Raw genomic sequence first — 18779 nt, forward strand, 5'->3', positions numbered from 1 at the left:
ACATCCATCTAGTCTGGGATTGTGGATGGATCCTGGGATTATGGGTGGAGTTTGGGGGGGCGATCTATTCTTTATTCCATTCCTGGTTATCTTTTAGTCTTTTACTCCAACAGAGCGGCCTGGGTGAAATGCATTAAACAAACTTGAGCTCTCCTCTCTGGGTCTCAGTTTCCCCAGGAGACAGGAAGGGTGAGCCAGTGGTTAGGGCACTAGTCCAGGACTCAGGTTCAATTCCCTGCCACAGAGTCTCTGTGTGACCGTGGGCAAATAACTCTATGCTTCAGTTCCCATCTGTACAATGTGGCTAATATCACTGCCCTATCTCTTGAAAGGATAAATATATTCAAGATTGTGAGGTGTACAAATGCTGCAGGGACCGGGGCCATATGAGATTTGTCTCATCTATAAAAGCAGAGAGATCATTAACTAGCCCATTGGAGAAGTGTAAATAATAACAAATAGCTCCTATCTACTTCTGCTCATCAGTAGATCTCAAGGAGCTTTACAAAGCAGCTCAGTATCATTTTACAGCTGGGGAAAGTGAGGCACAGAGAGTGACTTGTCCGAGGTCACCCCGGAGGCCAGTGGTGGGCCAGGGATTGAACCCGGGTTCCACTAGATTGGTTGAACAGGCTGTGAGGCAGAATTAACTAATATCTGTTAACCACGCTGAGATCCTTGGATGGGAGGCAAATATTCTTAATAACCTTATCAATGGACCACGTATAAGGATCTTCACAGGCTCTTGAGCCTAGCTGAGAAAGGGAGAACAAGAACCAATGGCTGGAAGCTGAATCATAGAAGATGAGGGTTGGAAGAGACCCCAGAAAGTCATCTAGTCCAACCCCCTGCTCAAAGCAGGACCAACCCCGACTAAGCCATCCCAGACAAAGCCAGACAAATTCAAATCCGAAGTAAGGCACCAGTTTTTAACGGTGAGGGTGATTAAGCATTGGAACCACGGGGAGTGGTGGATTCTCCATCTATGTTTTCACGTGAAAAGTGGATGCCTTTCTAGCCGCTGTTCTTGATTCAGACACGGGGTCAGTGGGCTCAAAACGGGCAACTGGCTGAAATTCTCTGGCCTGTGATATGCAGGAGGTCCCTTCTGGCTTTAAAAGCTGTGAATTAAAATCTGTGGCTCTAACGTCCCTCCATCCATCACCACAAAACCAAATGCACTCTCCGCTTCGTCTTCTGCCAGGTGCTGCTGCTCAATATATTGGAAAGGAGAAAGAACCCACTCAACATGGCAGGAGAGAACAAAAATAGCAGCCATCGACCACATGTTCCGAGAATCAATGAGCAAGAAGAGCTTTTGAAACTCCTAGGGCAGCGGCTCTGCTTTTGATCCCTCTCTGGAAGCACAAAGCACGGCCCTGACTGGACTCTGGAGACACGGTAGATGCCTACTAGATTATAACCATTCCTGAGTCCTTTAAAATAAATAAAATCTGCCCAAGATCATGGAGAATCCAAAGAGACATAGGTCCATCTGGGACAGATTCTGATCTCACCTGAGGTCAATGGAGTTAACTCTGGATTTACTCTGGGGTCAGTGAGATGCTAATCTGACCCATACACAAAACTTTATGCACGAGGGGTTAAGCAGGTGCCTAGATTTTATGCTGGCCTCCTGCCCAGGGGTGAATTTCATCCTTCTCATATACAGCCCTGACAGTTCTTTCCCTCCCTCCTGACTAGAAGGCAGTGTCTTTTGTTCTTAAACAGGATCAGGGATGCTATCTGCTATAGCATTCAGCCGGCAGGACAGAAGGAATTTTGCAGGGCTGGCATATGACACCCACTACGCATCTAGAGTTTAGTGATTGATATTGTAATACACGATTTTCAAAGGAGGCTAGTGCTCTGGGGGAAGCCAACATTAGACACCTCACTGTTCAGAAATGGCTGAGCTCCGGCTCTGGCTCTAGGGAAAGCAGGGCCCCCCCACCCCAAAAAAACCACAACAACATTGTGGCCCCCAGACTCTTGGTCTCTATCTGTATTTTCATGACAGGCTGTTTGAGCTACTGGCAAACTTCAGGGCTCCCCCTGTGAAATCGATATTTCTGTCCCAGTTTAACAGGTGGAGAGATCAAGGAGCAGAGAGATTGGGGCCCGGCCTGCTCCAAAGTGCCTTGGAACAGATGTCTCTGCTTTCGGGTGCTCACCTGGATCCAAAGGGGCCTCGTAAAGTTACGCAGCCAAATCCCTAGTTAGGCAGCTAATTAAGCGGCAAACAAACTCAATGGCAGCTGCTCAGCACCTCTGCAGATTAGGCCCTGGTGGGCTCAGACTGGGGACCCAGAAATTAAGACACCCAGAATTAGAGGGAGCGTTTGAAAATGTGGATTTGACTTGCCCCGGGCCTGGCAACAAATGAGTGCAGTCGAGACTAGAATCCAGGCGTCCCGGCTCTCGTCCGGTCCACTGCTCTAACCATCAGCAGCCACACCCCTCATGATAATCGGGCTCTGAGGCCCAGATCCTCAAAGGTATTTAGATATGGGGTGCTTGCCCAAGTCGAGGCCCAAGGCCTCTGACAGCCAGAAGCTGGGACTAGACCACAGAGGATGGATCACTTGATAAATTGCCCTGTTCTCTTCGTTCCCTCCTGTCCTCACACAGCGAGTGAGATGCAGAATAGGCAAAAGAACCCAGGTATTCTGGGTCCAGTGCTTAATCTGTGCCAAGGCTGAGCCCTGGTCCCTCTAGGCTTGGCAGCTCGTAGCCCCGGCATCTCTGGGCTTGCTGCATCAGATATGAAAATAAAAAAAAATTGCTCGAGCCCCAGCACCTCTTTCATTACCACGTAAGCACGGCCTGAGTCCAACCAGCAACCTGCTCGAAGCCACTAGAAAACACCGCCCTCTATTGTCCGTGTAACGGTTACCCAAATGGTAGCCGGCTTTTTAAGCAAACTGGCTCAGAGGCACGGGAATGAGAAGCGAATGGAGTGGAGACAGACAGCAGACAGACCTGGGGACAGAACTGTTCTGCTTAATTCACGCAGGATGAGAACAAATGTCAGTTGACGCATTAAAGTCATAATTTTTTTTATGCTTTCATTTGAGGCAAATGGCTTTGTGCAGTGCAGTTGGAATCCTTTTTTTTTTTTTAAAATCCACTCTAGAGAAAGGCCACGTTGGGACGTCACCAGAACAGTTTGCAACATTGACACGCCAGAGAAATACAAGTGAGCCTTAAAAAACCAAATTGGAGCAATCATGGGCTTTCTTTAATTGTATCTGGTTCTGATCCGGGAGCAAAGCGCCGCCGAATTAAAGTAGCAATTTACCACCTGACTCACGAAAATGATGTTTTAACCGTCTTGTGGGATGGAGCTGAAATGCTTTCATTTAAGTGCAGTTGGGAGCTTTTTATCCTTTAATAGTTGTCTTTCAAAAAATAAAGCAGCAGTTTGACTTATTTACTTTGAAGAGAGAGAAGGATGAGGGAGGGCTGGGGGGAAGCAGTATGCTGACTTGGTGCATTGTGTGGTGTAAATGCCAAGGGCTTTATTGTGGGACTGGCTGCTACGGAGAGAGCATGGTTCAGTGGTTAGAGCAGGGACTAGGAATCAGGTCTCCTGGGTCATAGTCTAGTAGCTGAGGACGGAAAGCTGAGTCAGGACTCCTGGGTTCTATTCCCAGCTCTGCCATGGGCATGCCCTATGACCTTGGGCAATTCTGTGCCTCGGTTTCCCCCTCTGAAAAACATAGACAATGCTGCCCGCCCGCCTTGCAAAGCCCTTCAGGGGAAAGGAGCTTTCCAGCAAGTGCACGGGGTGCTTAACACCCAACACAGGGGGCCTCGGCTCATGGGAGCCACGTGAAAATGCTTCCGTTCCTGGGTTCAGTCCAACTTCAACACTCCCTCCTCCCCGCCGACCAGCAGGAAGGGCTGCACGGACCACAGGGTGATTCAAAGACCCCGGCGAAAGAAGCAGCTGCTGGAGACAAACACTGGGCTAACCAGGGGCTGAGGTCGGCTGGCACGTCCTCCCCTCCAGTTATTGTGGCTGGGCAGAGAAGGCCCTGGACCCTTCCCTGGCCCTGGACTTCCTCCACTCCAAGGCAGGATCCTCTGTGAGCTCCCCCCACGGCCTGAAAACAAGAGCGCTAGCTGAGCAGACGCCAGCACAAATCTGCTCTTAGCGCCTGTTTCGTCTGATTCATTTCCCTCTCCCCCATTGTTCCGCCGTGAAGAGCAGCTTGTTCCAGCGTGATGGCGGTGTAACACTCGGCGCCTTTGTGAAGCGAAGGGATGAAAGGAAAGGAGAGACAGGGAGGGCGCGTGGCGGGTGAGGAACAATAGCCAGCTGACCCCGTGGGTAGCGCTGAATCAGCCCCGCCAAGCCGGGGCGGGCGGGCGTGCGTGGCGCTGAAAAGCAAAAACCACTCGACGCCCAGCGGCAGGGTCAAGTGGGCTGGAAAGTGGAAGAAGAGGGGCAGCGCGACGGCGCGGCTAGGGCAAGTGGCACACCTGGGCTTCGCTCCCGGCTCTTCTGCGTGACCTTGGCCAAGTCACTCGCCTACTCTGTGCCTCGGTTTCCCCCCCCCGGCCTTTGTCTATTTACACTGCAAGCGTTTTGAGGCAGGGCCTGTCTCTCACTGTGTGCTGTGGTGCTAGGTGCTCTGTGGACTCTAGGTGCTACTGGAACATGAATCATTAACCGAAGGTAACCTCCAGCGAGGGCGTGGGCCCTTGTGGGAAGCCAGCCACCAAAGAGATGCTTGGGATGGTTTCCCTGCAACAACAAGCCATGGATCAGTGCAAAATCCGTCCCAGCTGCTACGGCTTGGGCGAAGGAAGGGCCGACCCTGCTAACGCGTGTGCCTATGCTTATCTTTGCACACATGAGCCGCCCCGACCAGCGGGATTACTCACATGCGTAAAGATAAGCACGTGCTTAAGTGTTTGCAGGATCAGGGCCCCTCAGGGCAGCAGACTCGTATCCTATGTGAATGAGGCACAAAGGGGGGGGGGGTCACACACATGCTGCCAGGCAGACTTCATGGGGCCTTAAAGCTGCGCATGCTGGCCGCTGCACGAGAGTGAGGTGGAATTTCAACCCGGAGGCACATGAAATCCTGGCTCTCACAGGCTAAAGGGGAAAACTTTTGCAGGAGCCACTTGTTAAAATATTTGCTGCCCATTACTGGCGCCTCCCCACAAGCAAGCCACTCCGGGTACGTCTACACTGCACACTAAACCCGGCTTTCTGACTCAGGTGTCTCGCTTCCATCCACACACGAAGCAGACTGACTTGGATCAGCAAGCACTCAGGACCCAGGTCCTAGGATTCTGCGGGAGGGTGGGTCAGAGCCCAAACCCCGCTGGGCTTGGGTCCAAGCCCTGTCATTTTGCAGTGTGGACGCAGCTCAAGCCGCAGACCCGAGTCAGAAGGTCTGCGTAGTGCAGAATGGACACGTTAGCTCAGCTGAGACCCGGGCCCAGCAATTGTAAATCCCGCTTTACAGTGCGGTGTGGATGCTCAAGTGAGGGACTGGAAGCACTGAGTCCACGGTGAAGCATATACCACCCAATCACATCCAACAGCAGCAGCTCTCTGCTCACACAGATGAAAAGCTCCACCCTGCTCCCCTGAGGAGGTCTCTAGCTGTGTTGTCAACTCTCATGGTTGTGTCGCAAGTCTCACAAAAGTTGATCTTTTTCTTAAAGCCTCAGGTCTTGGAGCCATGTGATAATCTCAGCTTGCTTTTTTTTTTTTTTTAAAAAAAAAAGCAAATTTCAAGCCCTCGTTGTTGCCGAGAAAATGAGACCTGCAGGTGACCGAACTGCTCCAAAACCAGGAGAGGAATAAAACAAGCCCACCTTGTTTTTGTTTTTAAAAAAAAACTTCACGATTTTCAAGCCAGTCTCATGATTGCTGAAGTCTGACTCACATCTGCAGAACACGTGGGCTTGATAACACCGCATCAGGGATCTCTCACCTGGAAGGCCCCCCCGAGAGAGCTCTTGCCTTCTGTCTCCAAGGCAGACCGTTACGAGGTTTCTAGCTGGAGCGATTTTGCCCAAAAGAACAAGACAGTAACAAAGACCCTCCCTGCTACAACATCACAGCCTCCATCCATTTGGGCCATGGGAGAATCACCACGAGCCTGTAGCCATATAGGGGGTCTATGGCACACAGACAGGCGGTTTTGATTCCCTCCAGCAGAAAGCAGGGAGACAGCCATTTGACACAGGTGATCGACACAGTACTACTGAAAGCGTTCTATTTAATGAGTTAATGAGATCAAACCTCACAAAGTCACTGCTGGGGCAGAAAGCTGCAGCTGTTTCAGTCAGCACAGTAACGCTCCACAGCAGCTCAGGGCAGGACGCAAGGAACGAACGATTCAGTAGGGGCTGTTCTGCTAGAAAGACATTAAGTGCATAACCGGGAATTTGGCCAGGACCTGGCTGAGCGGACCCCTTGAGCCCAGCAACTGTCACGACAGGACCTTTAAGGAGCCCAGGACAGGGCCTTTATTTGGGGTCTTGTTTAAAACACAGCCCCTCTGTCGGCACACAGGCCATGCTAGGGCCATGCTAGGGTGCTGGGGTCAGCGGGGAGAGTGCCTCCTAGGGAGCCCCCCGGGCCACTTGAGGAGGACGGGTGCCGCTTCCCCGATCACCAGCACCCTTTCCAATAGCGCCGGGGTTTTCATGCAGTGCATTATGGGCTGAGCCACTTTCTGTTCCCACCCCCCGCAGACAAGTCTGTCCTCAAAGCACCCCGCCTGCCCCCCGATACCGTTCTTGGTCCCTTCAACGAGCCGCTTTATTTCAGTTTGCCCACAGAGCTGGGAAGCTGAGAGGCTAAACGTCAGGCAGCCTGACGGAAATTGGCCCTGTCCGCCTCTGCCAGGAGTGGCTCTTCTTATGTAAATCGCCCCCCCCCCGTTCATTTCCAGTCGACGCACCCAGTTCCAGTGTTCACACAGGGGAGGGGGAAGAGAGCGGCACAGCCGCACGCTCAGAGCGCGCTCACACACATACACACTCCATTCCGCGGAACAAAGGCCCAGGGCCGGCCCTAGACCAAACACTGCCCCAGGCGAGGCGCCCCCCTCCTCCATTTGTTAAGCTTTTGAACACCTTATTTTTTATTGCATTTGCAGCCCATGTCAAGGCTTTGAGGCCCCATTTGCAGGCGTGATTTATCCCTGTCAAATAAGACGATCAATTTGCATGCTAGGGTCTGTAAATCTGTATTGATTCATGGCCCTATATAAGCAAATAAAAATAAAGCATTTCCTCTAAGCCCTGCCCCTTATACAGCCGTGAGGGCGAGGCTGACCATTTTGGAGGAGGATTGAGGAAGATGTACTTCTCAGAAAGTCTGGAGGGAGGGAAGCCGACTCCTGATAGTTGGACATTTGGAGTTAGCCCAGTTAGCTCCTTCAGAAACTCAACTTGCAAAAATGCAGGATGGCCAATGCAAGCGTTCAACAGACACACGTCTGACCTCAAAAATGATGGGGTTTTAAATAACAATGCATTTGGGTTCCTTCCCCCACTTTCTGATTTCTGAGTCACAGAGTGATAGAGTTTCAGGCCGAAATGTACCACTAGATCATCTAGTCTGACTGCCTGTATGACACAGGCCACCAATCCCATCCAGCCCCCACACCGTAAACCCGACAACCGAAACTAGACCAAAGCATGACAGCCCACAGGATGCTAGACAATTAGGTGCCACAGACAGAACCTAGGAAGAAGTGAGGTATACCAGTGCCCCAGGTCCCTTGTGACATGCTGTACCCCATGTACACCCATATGGTGTGATTTGTGTTTCATTCATGTTCACCCTTACAGTGTAACTGTGTCTGGTCTGACGTACAGTGTACCAGGTACGGTGTTTTTGGAAGGCTCACGGCATACTGAACATTACTGTTGTAGCATGTTTCCGGCAATGTCACACACATGTGCAGATACAAAACTCTGCTGTGTCATATCCCCAAATGTGTGTCTCACATGGCTGGAACAGATGCAGACGAACACAAAGCTGTGTTTCCACGCCCCGCAGAGGCATGCGTACAGGAACAATGGACTGGCCTAAACACCTGTGAGCACTTTAGCTCATCTGGAAGAAATCCTGCCCATGGCCGGACAGGGCCAATCACCTGACCCCTGGGGACGTTGGGGAAATTTGTTAAAAAAGCCGAGGCGTCTGTCTCTAGGCTCCCCCCTGGAATCCATCTTCTAGGCAACACCAAAGACTGAGAATCTACCCCCCCGGGAGGGGGGGCCTGCTTGCAAGAGGCATCGCAACCAGCCTGCGTGGTAAGCTGAATACAGACTGGCATATTCATCTCTCAGACACTAACGAGCTAATAGGGTCATATTGCTTTTTGCAAGTCAATCCTTAGGGTCTGTCTGCACGACAGATGCTACTGCTCCAGCAATGCCGCTGCAGCATATACACGTGCGACGGGGTTTTTTCCGTCACTGTAATAAATCCACCCCCTCAAAAGGTGGTAGCTTGGTTGATGGAAGAATTGGTCTACACCATGGCTTAGGTTGGCTTAACTACATCTCTCAAAGGTGTGGATTTTTCAGAACCCTGAGCAATGTAGCGAGGTCAATGTAGCTAGGTGTAGACGCGGGACTTAGCCTCCTTTTTACCACACCTCGCTCCCGTTCGCAACAGAGAATATTACCAGTTACGGGAGGCACCTCTGCACGGCTGCTCCTTCTTGGACTGTTGTCATTTCCACCTGCACAGCAGATCTATTGGCATCCCTGGAGATAATCCAGCCGCGAACGGGCGTAGCCAAGAGCAGAATTGGCCGCTCTGTGTTTCGTTTCTTCGCCTCGGCCAGGGCAAAGCCGGTGCTACTGGCTCCAGGCAGAGTCCGCAGGCTGCTGCAGTGGTTTGGAGCGAAAGAAAGATGGGAATAAAGACAGGTTGAGACTCTCTGGTGTGCTTCTCGGAGCCTTTTGCACTGAAAGTGCAGCTCAGGGGAGCTAAGGGCAAAGGTGGCTTTATGCTACCTTTCATTCTCGGGATTCTGGACCCCCATGGCATAAATTACAGCAACCCCAGGAGGGGCTACGACATGGCAGCCTCCCACAAGATGCTTTGCAAGCCAGATGCCGTGGCACTGTACCATCGGAATCCCTCACAACCTGGGATGGGTTTAATCTCACCCGCCCCTGGGAGGCAGGGCTGTGCTCTCAGCCCCATTGTCCAGAAGGGAAGCGAGGCCCAGAGAGACGAAGTGACTTGGTCCAGGTCAGACAAGGAGTCTGTGGCAGGACTCGGATTCCCCGATTCCACTGAGCCGCCCTTCCTCTCTACAGCCCCTCTCCTGCCTGTCCCGGCACAGGACTGGCCCCCCCTCGCCCGTACATTATGCCCACGCCAGGGGGCAGTTCTTCCTTTGTAGCAGAGGTCTTGCCTCTCTATGCTACTGGCATAATGTACAGGAGAGACCAGATCCCCCATCACTGTGCACACCGGGCCAACATGTACACTGGCCAAAAGAGGGTTTGAAACGTGGCCACATCGGCCAGGAGCTCGCAGGCCGGAAGGAGCGGAGTGCCTGCGGTGCGGGTGGAACGGGTGTTGATGACCCCTGCATAAGGGGCAGGCCAGCGACGGATGAGCCCCTTTCTCCCGGGATCAAAGGCGAGGTTTTGTCCAGCAGCGAGAGGGTTACCGCCTTGCCGTCAGCAAGCACTGCTGCTGGGAAGCTGGAGGAGAGATGCTGACAGACGTGCAGCCGAGTAACAATAATAGGCAGTTCTCCATAGCTGATAATAACATGCTTTGTGTTCAGAGTCGAGTGTTTTGCTGCAGCCTCCGGGTCTCCTGCGTGCTGCCAGGGACTTCCTTGTGCTAGGTGCTGAAAGGCGAGTGGCTAGCAGGGCAGGGATCTGTTGGCACCCCCGGGCGGTTCTCCTGGATGCTGGCATGGGGCCGACAGAAATAACGGGCCAGACTCTAACCTCAGTTCTAAATCTGGGTCCTTTCCGTGCCAACAGACCTCAGGCAGGGCATGAACAAGGCTCCAGCTCCTTATTTATCCTGGGCCAGTTCTCACGTGCTCTGCGTTAAGTCCCACAAGATTTCTCCCTCTACGTACTGTCTAGAAAGTAGTCTCGGGCAAATCACTACGTCTGAAAAGCAGGGATAAAAACACTTAGCCATGTCAAGTGACAGGAGGAATAGCTAATGTCTGTGAAGCGCTTTGTAAGCCAAAAGCACCGTAGCGTGCGTAGGTGTGACGAGCTAGGGCAGTGTAGAACTCTTGGGGCTGCTACGGTCTGTGGCGGAGGACTCCCCAGCCGACCCCTGATGTCTCGGGAGTCAGCGGGAGGGAGGAGAAGCGTACAGAAACATTCTGATTTTTTCCAACACAAACAACGTGGGCATTTCCTTTCCATGGGAAATTTCAAAATTTGTCATTTTCGTTCCAAATCGGAAAACTTTTTCAAAGTGTCCGAATTTGCCTGGGATGGGAATTCTGTGGTTTGACCTGCTCTCACCGAGATACAAGCAGTTACTAAATGGTGCCACCTCTGAAAAGGAGGAACTGCCTGATCTCCTTTCACTCTGGCTCGCTCGTTCAAATCCCGCCCAGACTGGCAGTGCCCTAATCTGAGCAGGAAGCCTGGGTTCTGTCCCCAGCTCGTGTGACCCAGAGCAAATCACTGCCTCGCTCAGTGCCTCAGTTTCCCTGATCTGTAAAATGGGGTAACGATAGCGACCCGCTCCCTGGGGTGATGTGAGTTCTAATCCAGGGTATGGGGAACATACCTTGCATTGGACAGTGCCACAGCTGGGCCCTGTGCTGACGTCCGGGGATACAGCTTGGTTGATACCAGCAAACTGGTACTCGCAGCACAAGAACCACCGCTATAACTTGCACCAACCAGCCCTCCTGGTCTCAGGGTCAGCGCAGAGGCAAAGGATAGAGTGGGCCATGGAGACTCAACGTCCCGTCTCTTCCAGAGAGTGCTTTATTCTAGGTCAGGTTTGAGGGACGCTTGCCCAGGGAAATAACGGAGCCCCTCAGTCTCCAGGGCTGGGACTGGACTTCATTGTGGAGCCGTGGGCGCTGTCTGGGGTTCTCTGCTCAGCGTCCCCCTTTTGGATCCCTCCTTTGGAGCCTGCAACCTGTCCCACCTCCACCTCTGTTCATCTATCGTCCCCCCTGCTCAGTTGAGGTCTCGGTTCTGAGACCCCTCTCTCACCTGAAGGGGCGGGGCCTTCAGCAGGCTCCGCCCTCCCACCCCAGTCATTAAACAGGCTGGTATCTTACTACCCTCTAGTTAAAGCCTAAGATTCTTCTCCCACCCCACAGGGTCATTTTCACTTCACCCTCCTGTCTTATCTTAACTGAAGTGCCGCCAACTGGCAGCTTTGTATGTCGGCTTACAGCTTTGGTCCAATACATCGTGCTGGTCCGCTTCCTGCACGCTTGGCTGCAGGGGAAGCATAAAACCGTTGCCAATTAACAGGAAGAGAGCTTGTCTAAGACCCAGCATCCCCGCTATGTCACCAGGCAGAGGAGGCACCTTCATAATAGAGTCACGAGCCTTCTCCCGTCCCCTCCCTTCCTCTCTGATTGCCAAAGAGGTATTTGCAAAGGGCTCATTGTATGCCACGTCCCTCTGTGCTCCCTTGCTTTAGAGCCAGCACTGTTCGACGCTGTGCTGGGAAGAACAGCTTTGATGCCCCAGATTTCATGCTGCTCAGGAACCGGGAGGCTGAGCAATTAATCCAACTAGTCAATTGCAAACATTTACATCAATAAAAGAAGGCTCTAGGGACCTGCCTACCCTAGGGAAAGGCACCGTATTCCTAGTACAGGTTCACTTCACTTGCATTAAGTTCTCATGGGGGTGAAGTGTAGGGGATATGGGGGGTGCTCTAGCTCTCAGGGCTTCTAAACTCTATGGGAGAACTCCTTGGCTACCCCTGACTTCCTGGGAATCAACAAGGAGGTCCCCCTGCAGCCCAAATGCCCCTTTTTTAATCCAGTGCCGGGGAAGATTTCACCCTAAATGGATGAGTTCAGCCCCGCTCCTGGGTTGGGACACCCAAAGCCGGATCCCGCTGCAGACTCTGGGGTCCTGCACAGATTTACACATCTGACCGGTTGCATCAAGGCATGGCTCGCTGGAATCCCCACTGGCCAGTGCTGAAAACCTCCAGCTGTCAAGTTCCGGTCATCGCTCGGAATCGCAACTGAACGGAAGCGCAGATCTGGGCCCGCTCCTCCTCTCCCTTGACACAGAGGGAAGCTCCACTGACTTCTCGGGAGTTGCTCCTGATTTACACCAGGAGCGCACCAGTAAGCGCAAGGAGAATCTGGCCCAGGACCTTTTACACAAGAACAAAGCCAGAGCCAAAATGCAGGCAAGTGCTTCTAATTATTCCAAGTAATTCCCCTTGCTTTTCAAAGGGGGGCACTGTCTCCTCCAACCCGGCCTCCCATTTCGGTTTTGTAACCATAGCAAGGGCCAGCTGGGGTCAGACACCAAACCCACCCAGTCCAGTAGCCTGACTCCAAGAGCAGCTTTGGTATTACGGCAGAAACACCAAGAGTCCCGTAGCACCTTAAAGACTAACAAATTTCTGCAGGCATAAGGTACTACAGGACTTTCGTTGTTTTTGCTGTACACAGACTAACACGGCTACCCCTCTGGAACTTTGGTATTGCAGTAACACCTGTGGAAGAAGCAGCGTTTTACACCCAGCATACCTTGGTTTGTTTTTTAAATCCTCTCCAGATAAATGCCTACTCCCTTTTTTAATCTTGCTACGACCCAGGCTTGACTACTGTCTGGGGCAGTGAGTTTCATCAATAACTGATTAGGTAAAAGTCCTTCCCTTTCGCTTTAAACGTGCTGCCTTTAAAAAACGAATACAAATTACAAGCTTTTACCAAACCAAAAGGAGCTGAGAAATGGCACTCTGCCTTTTTATTTTTAAGTTTTTCTAATGGAGACAAATATTCCCCTGCGGGGTCTGTGACCTAGAATCAATCTGCAAGTGGCACTGACAAACTGCCTATAACACAAACGTGAAACTAACCAGACCCTCTGTCACTGCAGAAATAGTCATGGAGCATAAACAGTGAAAAGTTGCTGAGACGCTTTAAATCCTTTCAGATTTAATCATCTGTGGAGTTATCTGTAATGCCGGGATGGGGATTTATTTAAGGCTCTGTGATTTATTTCAACTAAACAGTGTTCCCTGAGCGAACAGAAGTCATTAAAATTCCCTCTGTTCTCTCAGCAACTTGGAAAGAGGAACTTCGACGGGCCTTGTTCATGCTCCGCCAGCGAAGAGGCAGCTCTGGAGAAGGGTAGGATGCTCTTATACAAACAGTCATATTTTTGCAAAAATATACAAAGCACCATTCTATAGACAAAGCAAACTAGGAACCCCGAACATCCAGAGCGTCTCACAGACCCTAGGCCAACCTTGGACCCGAGCCTGCAAGGGGATAGACGTGAACGGCACATTAGGGAGAGTTTTTACCCTTCTCCTGCAGCCTCAGGTGTAGGACACAGCAGGAGGCAGAATGCAGCAATAGTCTGCTCTCCCACGGCGACCCCCGCAGGAGTGACAGGCTGGCATGCATCCTGCCCACAGGCGTGGCTACCATAGGCAGCGCTAATCCATAGCTGCTGTTTGCCCCAGCTTGAATGCCTAGGTGCAGTACGCAGCAGTTCCCAGCCCGCGACAGCCCCTGTTTAACAGCTGTGGGCTGGAGTTAATTGACTGTTATAATAGAGCCGGTCAGCAAATTGTGTGCACACAACGGAAATGTCAGCCGCTGATGGCACTGGGGGTAAATGACACAGGCGACGCCGGGGAACATCAGAGAGCCCTGCCGTGCCAGACAACAGATTGGAATGTGATCGGACACCAGCAGAACTGGCCTCTGGGACCTCCTGACCCCAGATCTGTGCTTGGGGGAGTCACACGTAGGGCAACTCAGCAATTCTTGAGCTGCTACGTGGCCTTTAGCACGGTAGAGCTCAGCTCAGCACGGGTCCCGGGAGAACGCCGGGAGCTGACACCTTGGGTCTGAGCTGCTCTACTGTATCTGGGATAAGGCAGAGCTACCAGGGCTCCACTCCTGGCAGCATTAAAAACGTAAGAATGGCCGCACAGACTAGGTCAGATCTCTGCTCCGGCTAGCCCCGTGTCCTGTCTTCCGACAGCGCTGGGATCAGATGCTTCCGAGTTGCCCTTCGCTGTACTTTTTCCAGTTCTAATATTTCCTTTTTTGAGACGGGGCAACCAGATCTGCATGTAGCATTCAAGGTGTGGGCGTCCCGTGGATTTATAGAGTGGCATTGTGATATTTTCTGTCGTACGATCTCTCCCTTTTCTAATGGTTCCTAACATTGTGTTAGCTTTCCTCAAAGCCACTGCACACGGAGCGGATCTTTTCAGAGAACTCTCCAAACTGATTCCAAGATCTCTTTCTTGAATGGCAGCTAATTTGGACCCCATCACTTTGTACATAGAGTTGGGATTATATTTTCCAACGTGCATGACTTTGCCTGTATCAAGAATGAATTTCGTCTGCCATTTTGGTGCCTAAAAATAGCAAAGACGTTTTGGCTGGGACGGGAGCCCGGCTCTGACACCTGGTGAGGCAGGAGGGTCCCGGACCTGAGCCTGAACGTCTACACAGCTATGTAGTTTGAGCCCCACAAGCCTGACTCAGTTGACCCGAGTTGCTGCGTGTCTTTTTTTGCTGAGTCAACACACCCTGAATGTTAACTGGACTCAATGCAGGAGTCACTGGAAGAGGTCCTCTGGCCTGGGCTATGCAAGAGGTCAAAGAGGATGATCGTAAAGGCCTAAAAATCAGGCCTAAAAATCTCTGGTTTACTAGGGACCAGCGGAAGGCAGGAGGCGTCCCAAGGAGAGCTCCATTCCCACTTCTGCATCCGTGACAGATGCTCTCCAGCCAGATGCCAGCTCTCTGCTTAAATTGGATTGAAGTGGGACATGCAGGAGCCATTGTGTGCGTAGCCGTCATTAGAGAATCAGCTGGAAAAGCAGCTTCGGCTCAGATAGTTACCTGCTTCCCAGCTCCTTCCTCAGGGCCCCCATCTCAGGGCAGCTCCTGTAATTGAATCAGAAACAAAACAGCCAGAGCCCCAGACACATTCTGCCAGGGCCAGGTGCAGAGATTCAATTTAGCCTCTTAAGGAGTCTTAATAAGTGACAACGGCGCCTGGGCCTTCTCCGAAGACTTTTTCACTGGGCAACATGAACTCAGACCCAGAGAAAATGTAACCGTCAACGAACAGCCCCACCATTTAAACTAAAGAATGAGAAGCAAGGGAGGGCTACTAATCTTGACCCAAGTCCCAGAGCTGGCTTCCCCACCCCTGCCCTCTGTCTCTGGCCTGGTGTAACTCACTTACCCTCTCTGCCTCAGTTTACTCCATTTGTAAAGTTGGGACAATAAAACTGGAACAGACAACAGTGTGCATGCGCCATTGTCTCCTGCTGAAGAACTGATCCACTGTGTGTCATAAACACTGCACTGTTATAGCTCAGGGAGATTCTCCTTTAACACAAGTGGTAGGGGTCTGTGCCCGTTCTATCAGACCATGCTGTCTCCCTGCATAGATGGGAATGCCCTTATTTACACAGGGGCTGCGAGGGGGAGGACCTGGCAGTCGCCATCATCCTGCACACGCTTGTCTTCGCACTGGCTCCGGCTCCAGGCGACGCTGGAGGGAGCAGATGGTGGCCACGCCGGTTCCTCTTTACGGCGCTGGAGCCAATCCCGTTGGGCAGCTGAAAATGCCGTGAAGCTGCAGCGGATCAGTTCCTTAATTCGGTCTTGTAATACAGCACCCGGGGGCTGAACAACACCTTGGAACTGCTGGGCTGGTTTATGGGAGGCGAGGTCACTTGGGAACAGTCTGGGCTTCAGAGAGCAAGACAGCCAGACAGAGGGATGGCGAGCGGGGAGAAAGAGAGAGACTTTAAAAGAGGCGATAGAAAGAAAAGAAGAAACAGAGAGAGATTCAGAGCCAGTGAGTTAACAGGTCAGCTCCTCCCCGGATGTAAATTAGCATGGCTTTGCCATCAATATTTATTATTTACATCAAGACATCCCAACGGCGATCAGGGCCCCGGTGTGCGAGGCACTTCACAGACACAGAGCAGCTTGCAATCTAAACAGACAAGGCAGACAAAAAAGCGGGAGCCAGGAAGGCTGTCGATACCCATTTGACAGGCAGTGACCTGAGATGCAGTACCCATTGGGGGGAACAGATCTCACTCCAGGGCTCTTTAATCTAGCAAAAGCAGAACAAGATCCGATGGTTGCAGTTGAAACTGGACCAGAACAATCAAAAAAACAACCTAAAACACCTCTGCAGTTTCTTTCTAAACAGCGATGGTAATTTACCATTCAAACAATTTAACGAGGGGTGCGCCGGATTCTCCATCGCTTGGAACCTGTCAGTCAAAACTGGATGCTTGCCTACAAGATAGGCTCTTGTTCTACCACTAGGTATTGGGCTCAGTGCAGGATGGTGGGTGCGGTTCCCCGCCCCTTGAACGATCTAGGAACCTCGGGAACGAGGAGGAACGCAACTGGTGCATCTCTGTCATTTAGTAGATGACAGAACAAGGAGCAATGGTCTCAAGTTGCAGTGGGGCAGGTCTAGGTTGGATATTAGGAAAAGTTTGTCACTAGGTGGGTGGTGAAGCACTGGAATGGGTTACCTAGGGAGGTGGGGGAATCTCCATCTTTAGAGGTTTTTAAGGCCCAGCTTGACACAGCCCTGGCTGGGATGATTTAGCTGAGGTTAGTCCTGCTTTGAGCAGGGGGTCGGACTAGATACCTCCTGAGATCCCTGCCAACCCTCATTTTATGATTCTATGATCTCCTTTAATTCTCCACAACCCTGCATGCCAACACAGGAGGGTTTTGTAACACAGGCAAGTCCAGTCTCTCCTTTCCCCATCTGTACCCTGAGGTCCCCACAAGAGAATTGTGAGGCGTAACCCATTTAATGTCTGTAAAGCCCGTCTGAGCTTCAGACAAAATTTGCTATAGAAAGGCAACGTATTTAAAAAACAAAGCGTCCACACAGCGCATGGCTGGCAACGTAATGGATTCGGAACCACTTGCAGGCGCTGTTCGACCCTGACCCGCTAGGAGCTCACAGGGCTGGTACTGAACTGACGTGTTCCCAGTTAATGGGAACGAAACCGGAACAAGCCTGTCCTAAACCAAATCCCGAGAGCACCCACACAGCCTTTGGCGCTGGCTTTGCTGAGTCAGTTTTAAATCCGCCCTTGAGTTAAACTGTTGCCGCTCTGCGTGTAGACGAGGCCCAGGAGGGACATGTCTATCCAGGGGCTTCTGTAGGTGCCTGAGAGCAGCAGCTGATGTGGCTCAACGAGAATCCTCGGCCAGGGAGTGCAGCGGAGGCAGGAGTAGGCGTTACGTTTGGGGCTAACCTGAATATTAAGCCCCGTGTGAATCAGGGGCACAGACATTGGCACAGCTTTTCGGACCGCCCCCAGCTGTCCCTCGAGCAGCCGGAGCCAGCGTCAGGCGCCAAGAACCCGTTGGTTTCTATCTTTGCTGCTGGCTATCCGCGCGACACTGGGCAAAGTCCCACATCCTCAGTGTCTCCCCCCAGCGCACGCACGCACGGCCTCCCCCTCAAAACGGGGATTGCCGCGCAACGAAGTTCATTCCAGCGCCAGGTAAGGGAGCGGATTTCCCGCCCCGACTCGGCAGAGGTAGCAAAGGGCTGTGCGTTGGCGCCGCACCGGGTGCCGAGTCTGAACGGGTCAGAGGCCGAAGACGCGCTTGGTGGCCCCGTCATGCCACCTGGCAGCCTCAAGGTTTGATGGGTGGGGTTAGAACAAAGCCAGTTGGCCCCGCATAGGTAACATGATCTAACCACTCCCGCAGCTGTGACCCCCTTGCACGGGTTCAACGGTAATAACACCCTGCCCTCCTCCTGTGTTCAGTCAGTGCGACTGCCACGCCGGCTAAAGCACACCCTGTCTCCCTCTGGTGTCTGGGTCACAATGGATAATAGCCTACGACTGCTACCAGCTCAGGGAGACACTCCTTTGGCTCAAGGGACAGCCGCCTGTTTGGGTGGTGTTGAAGAGCAGGGTTCGAAGTCACGATAGGGGTGTGTGGGAAGGGTCCAACTCAAGTGTGTGTGTGTAGCACAGCGTCCTGCTGAGGACTGAGCTTCTCCAGCATGTGCCTGAAGTGCAGTTTGAGCTCCAGCGCGCTGGCGGCACTTCGGCTAAGCGCCACTGAATTTAGCGCTGCAATTCTCCACCCTTCTGGGTGGGACGTTTTGAGGACAAAACAGTGGTAGTAAGTGGGGCACCCTATCAACCGCTCCGTTTACAGCCCTTCACCATATTCCCCAGGGTAATACCGGCGCCATCCTTCAGGAACTAGTTCCCAGACTAGCACGATTCCTATTGTTCTTGAGTGGCGGACAAGAACGCCCGAAGGCGCAAGACTCACCCCGGTCACTGGAGATGGTGCAGACAGCTACGGATAATCACCAGCCGTCAGCATATACCTGCTGCATGAGCTCATGGCTCCTTTGAAGTGCTGCTCTGTCAACCCTGATGGATGGCGTGTTCCAAGGCTCTCAAGCAGGTGGCGTACAAGCCGCGGCTGGGGCGCTCAGTGAATGTGTTATTCTGCACCAGGCAATGGGAGAGGAAACCATTCGCACACGAGTGGATTTAAAGAACAGCGAACGGCTCAAGGGAAGAG

At 52.2% G+C, this 18779-nt stretch overlaps 1 long non-coding RNA gene across 3 annotated transcripts in view; it reads right to left on the bottom strand.

The window, feature by feature from the left end:
• Window positions 1-999: 999 nt before the first annotated feature.
• Window positions 1000-18779, bottom strand: part of LOC137142843 (uncharacterized) — a 36777-nt gene continuing 18997 nt past the window's right edge. The window contains exons 3-4 of one of the 3 annotated variants that reach the window (XR_010917013.1): window positions 8676-8880; window positions 1000-1210 (exon numbers count right to left, since the gene is read on the bottom strand). This is a non-coding gene — a long non-coding RNA (uncharacterized lncRNA). Of the gene's footprint in view, window positions 1211-3710; window positions 4110-8675; window positions 8881-12044; window positions 12347-18779 lie in introns of those variants that run through there. The other 2 variants (XR_010917012.1, XR_010917014.1) reach the window with 2 other exon arrangements.

This window comes from Emydura macquarii, unplaced genomic scaffold (assembly GCF_026122565.2).
Source record: "Emydura macquarii macquarii isolate MOO-44397 ecotype Brisbane River unplaced genomic scaffold, CSIRO-AGI_Emac_v2 contig_3257, whole genome shotgun sequence".
Lineage (NCBI taxonomy): Eukaryota > Metazoa > Chordata > Testudines > Chelidae > Emydura > Emydura macquarii.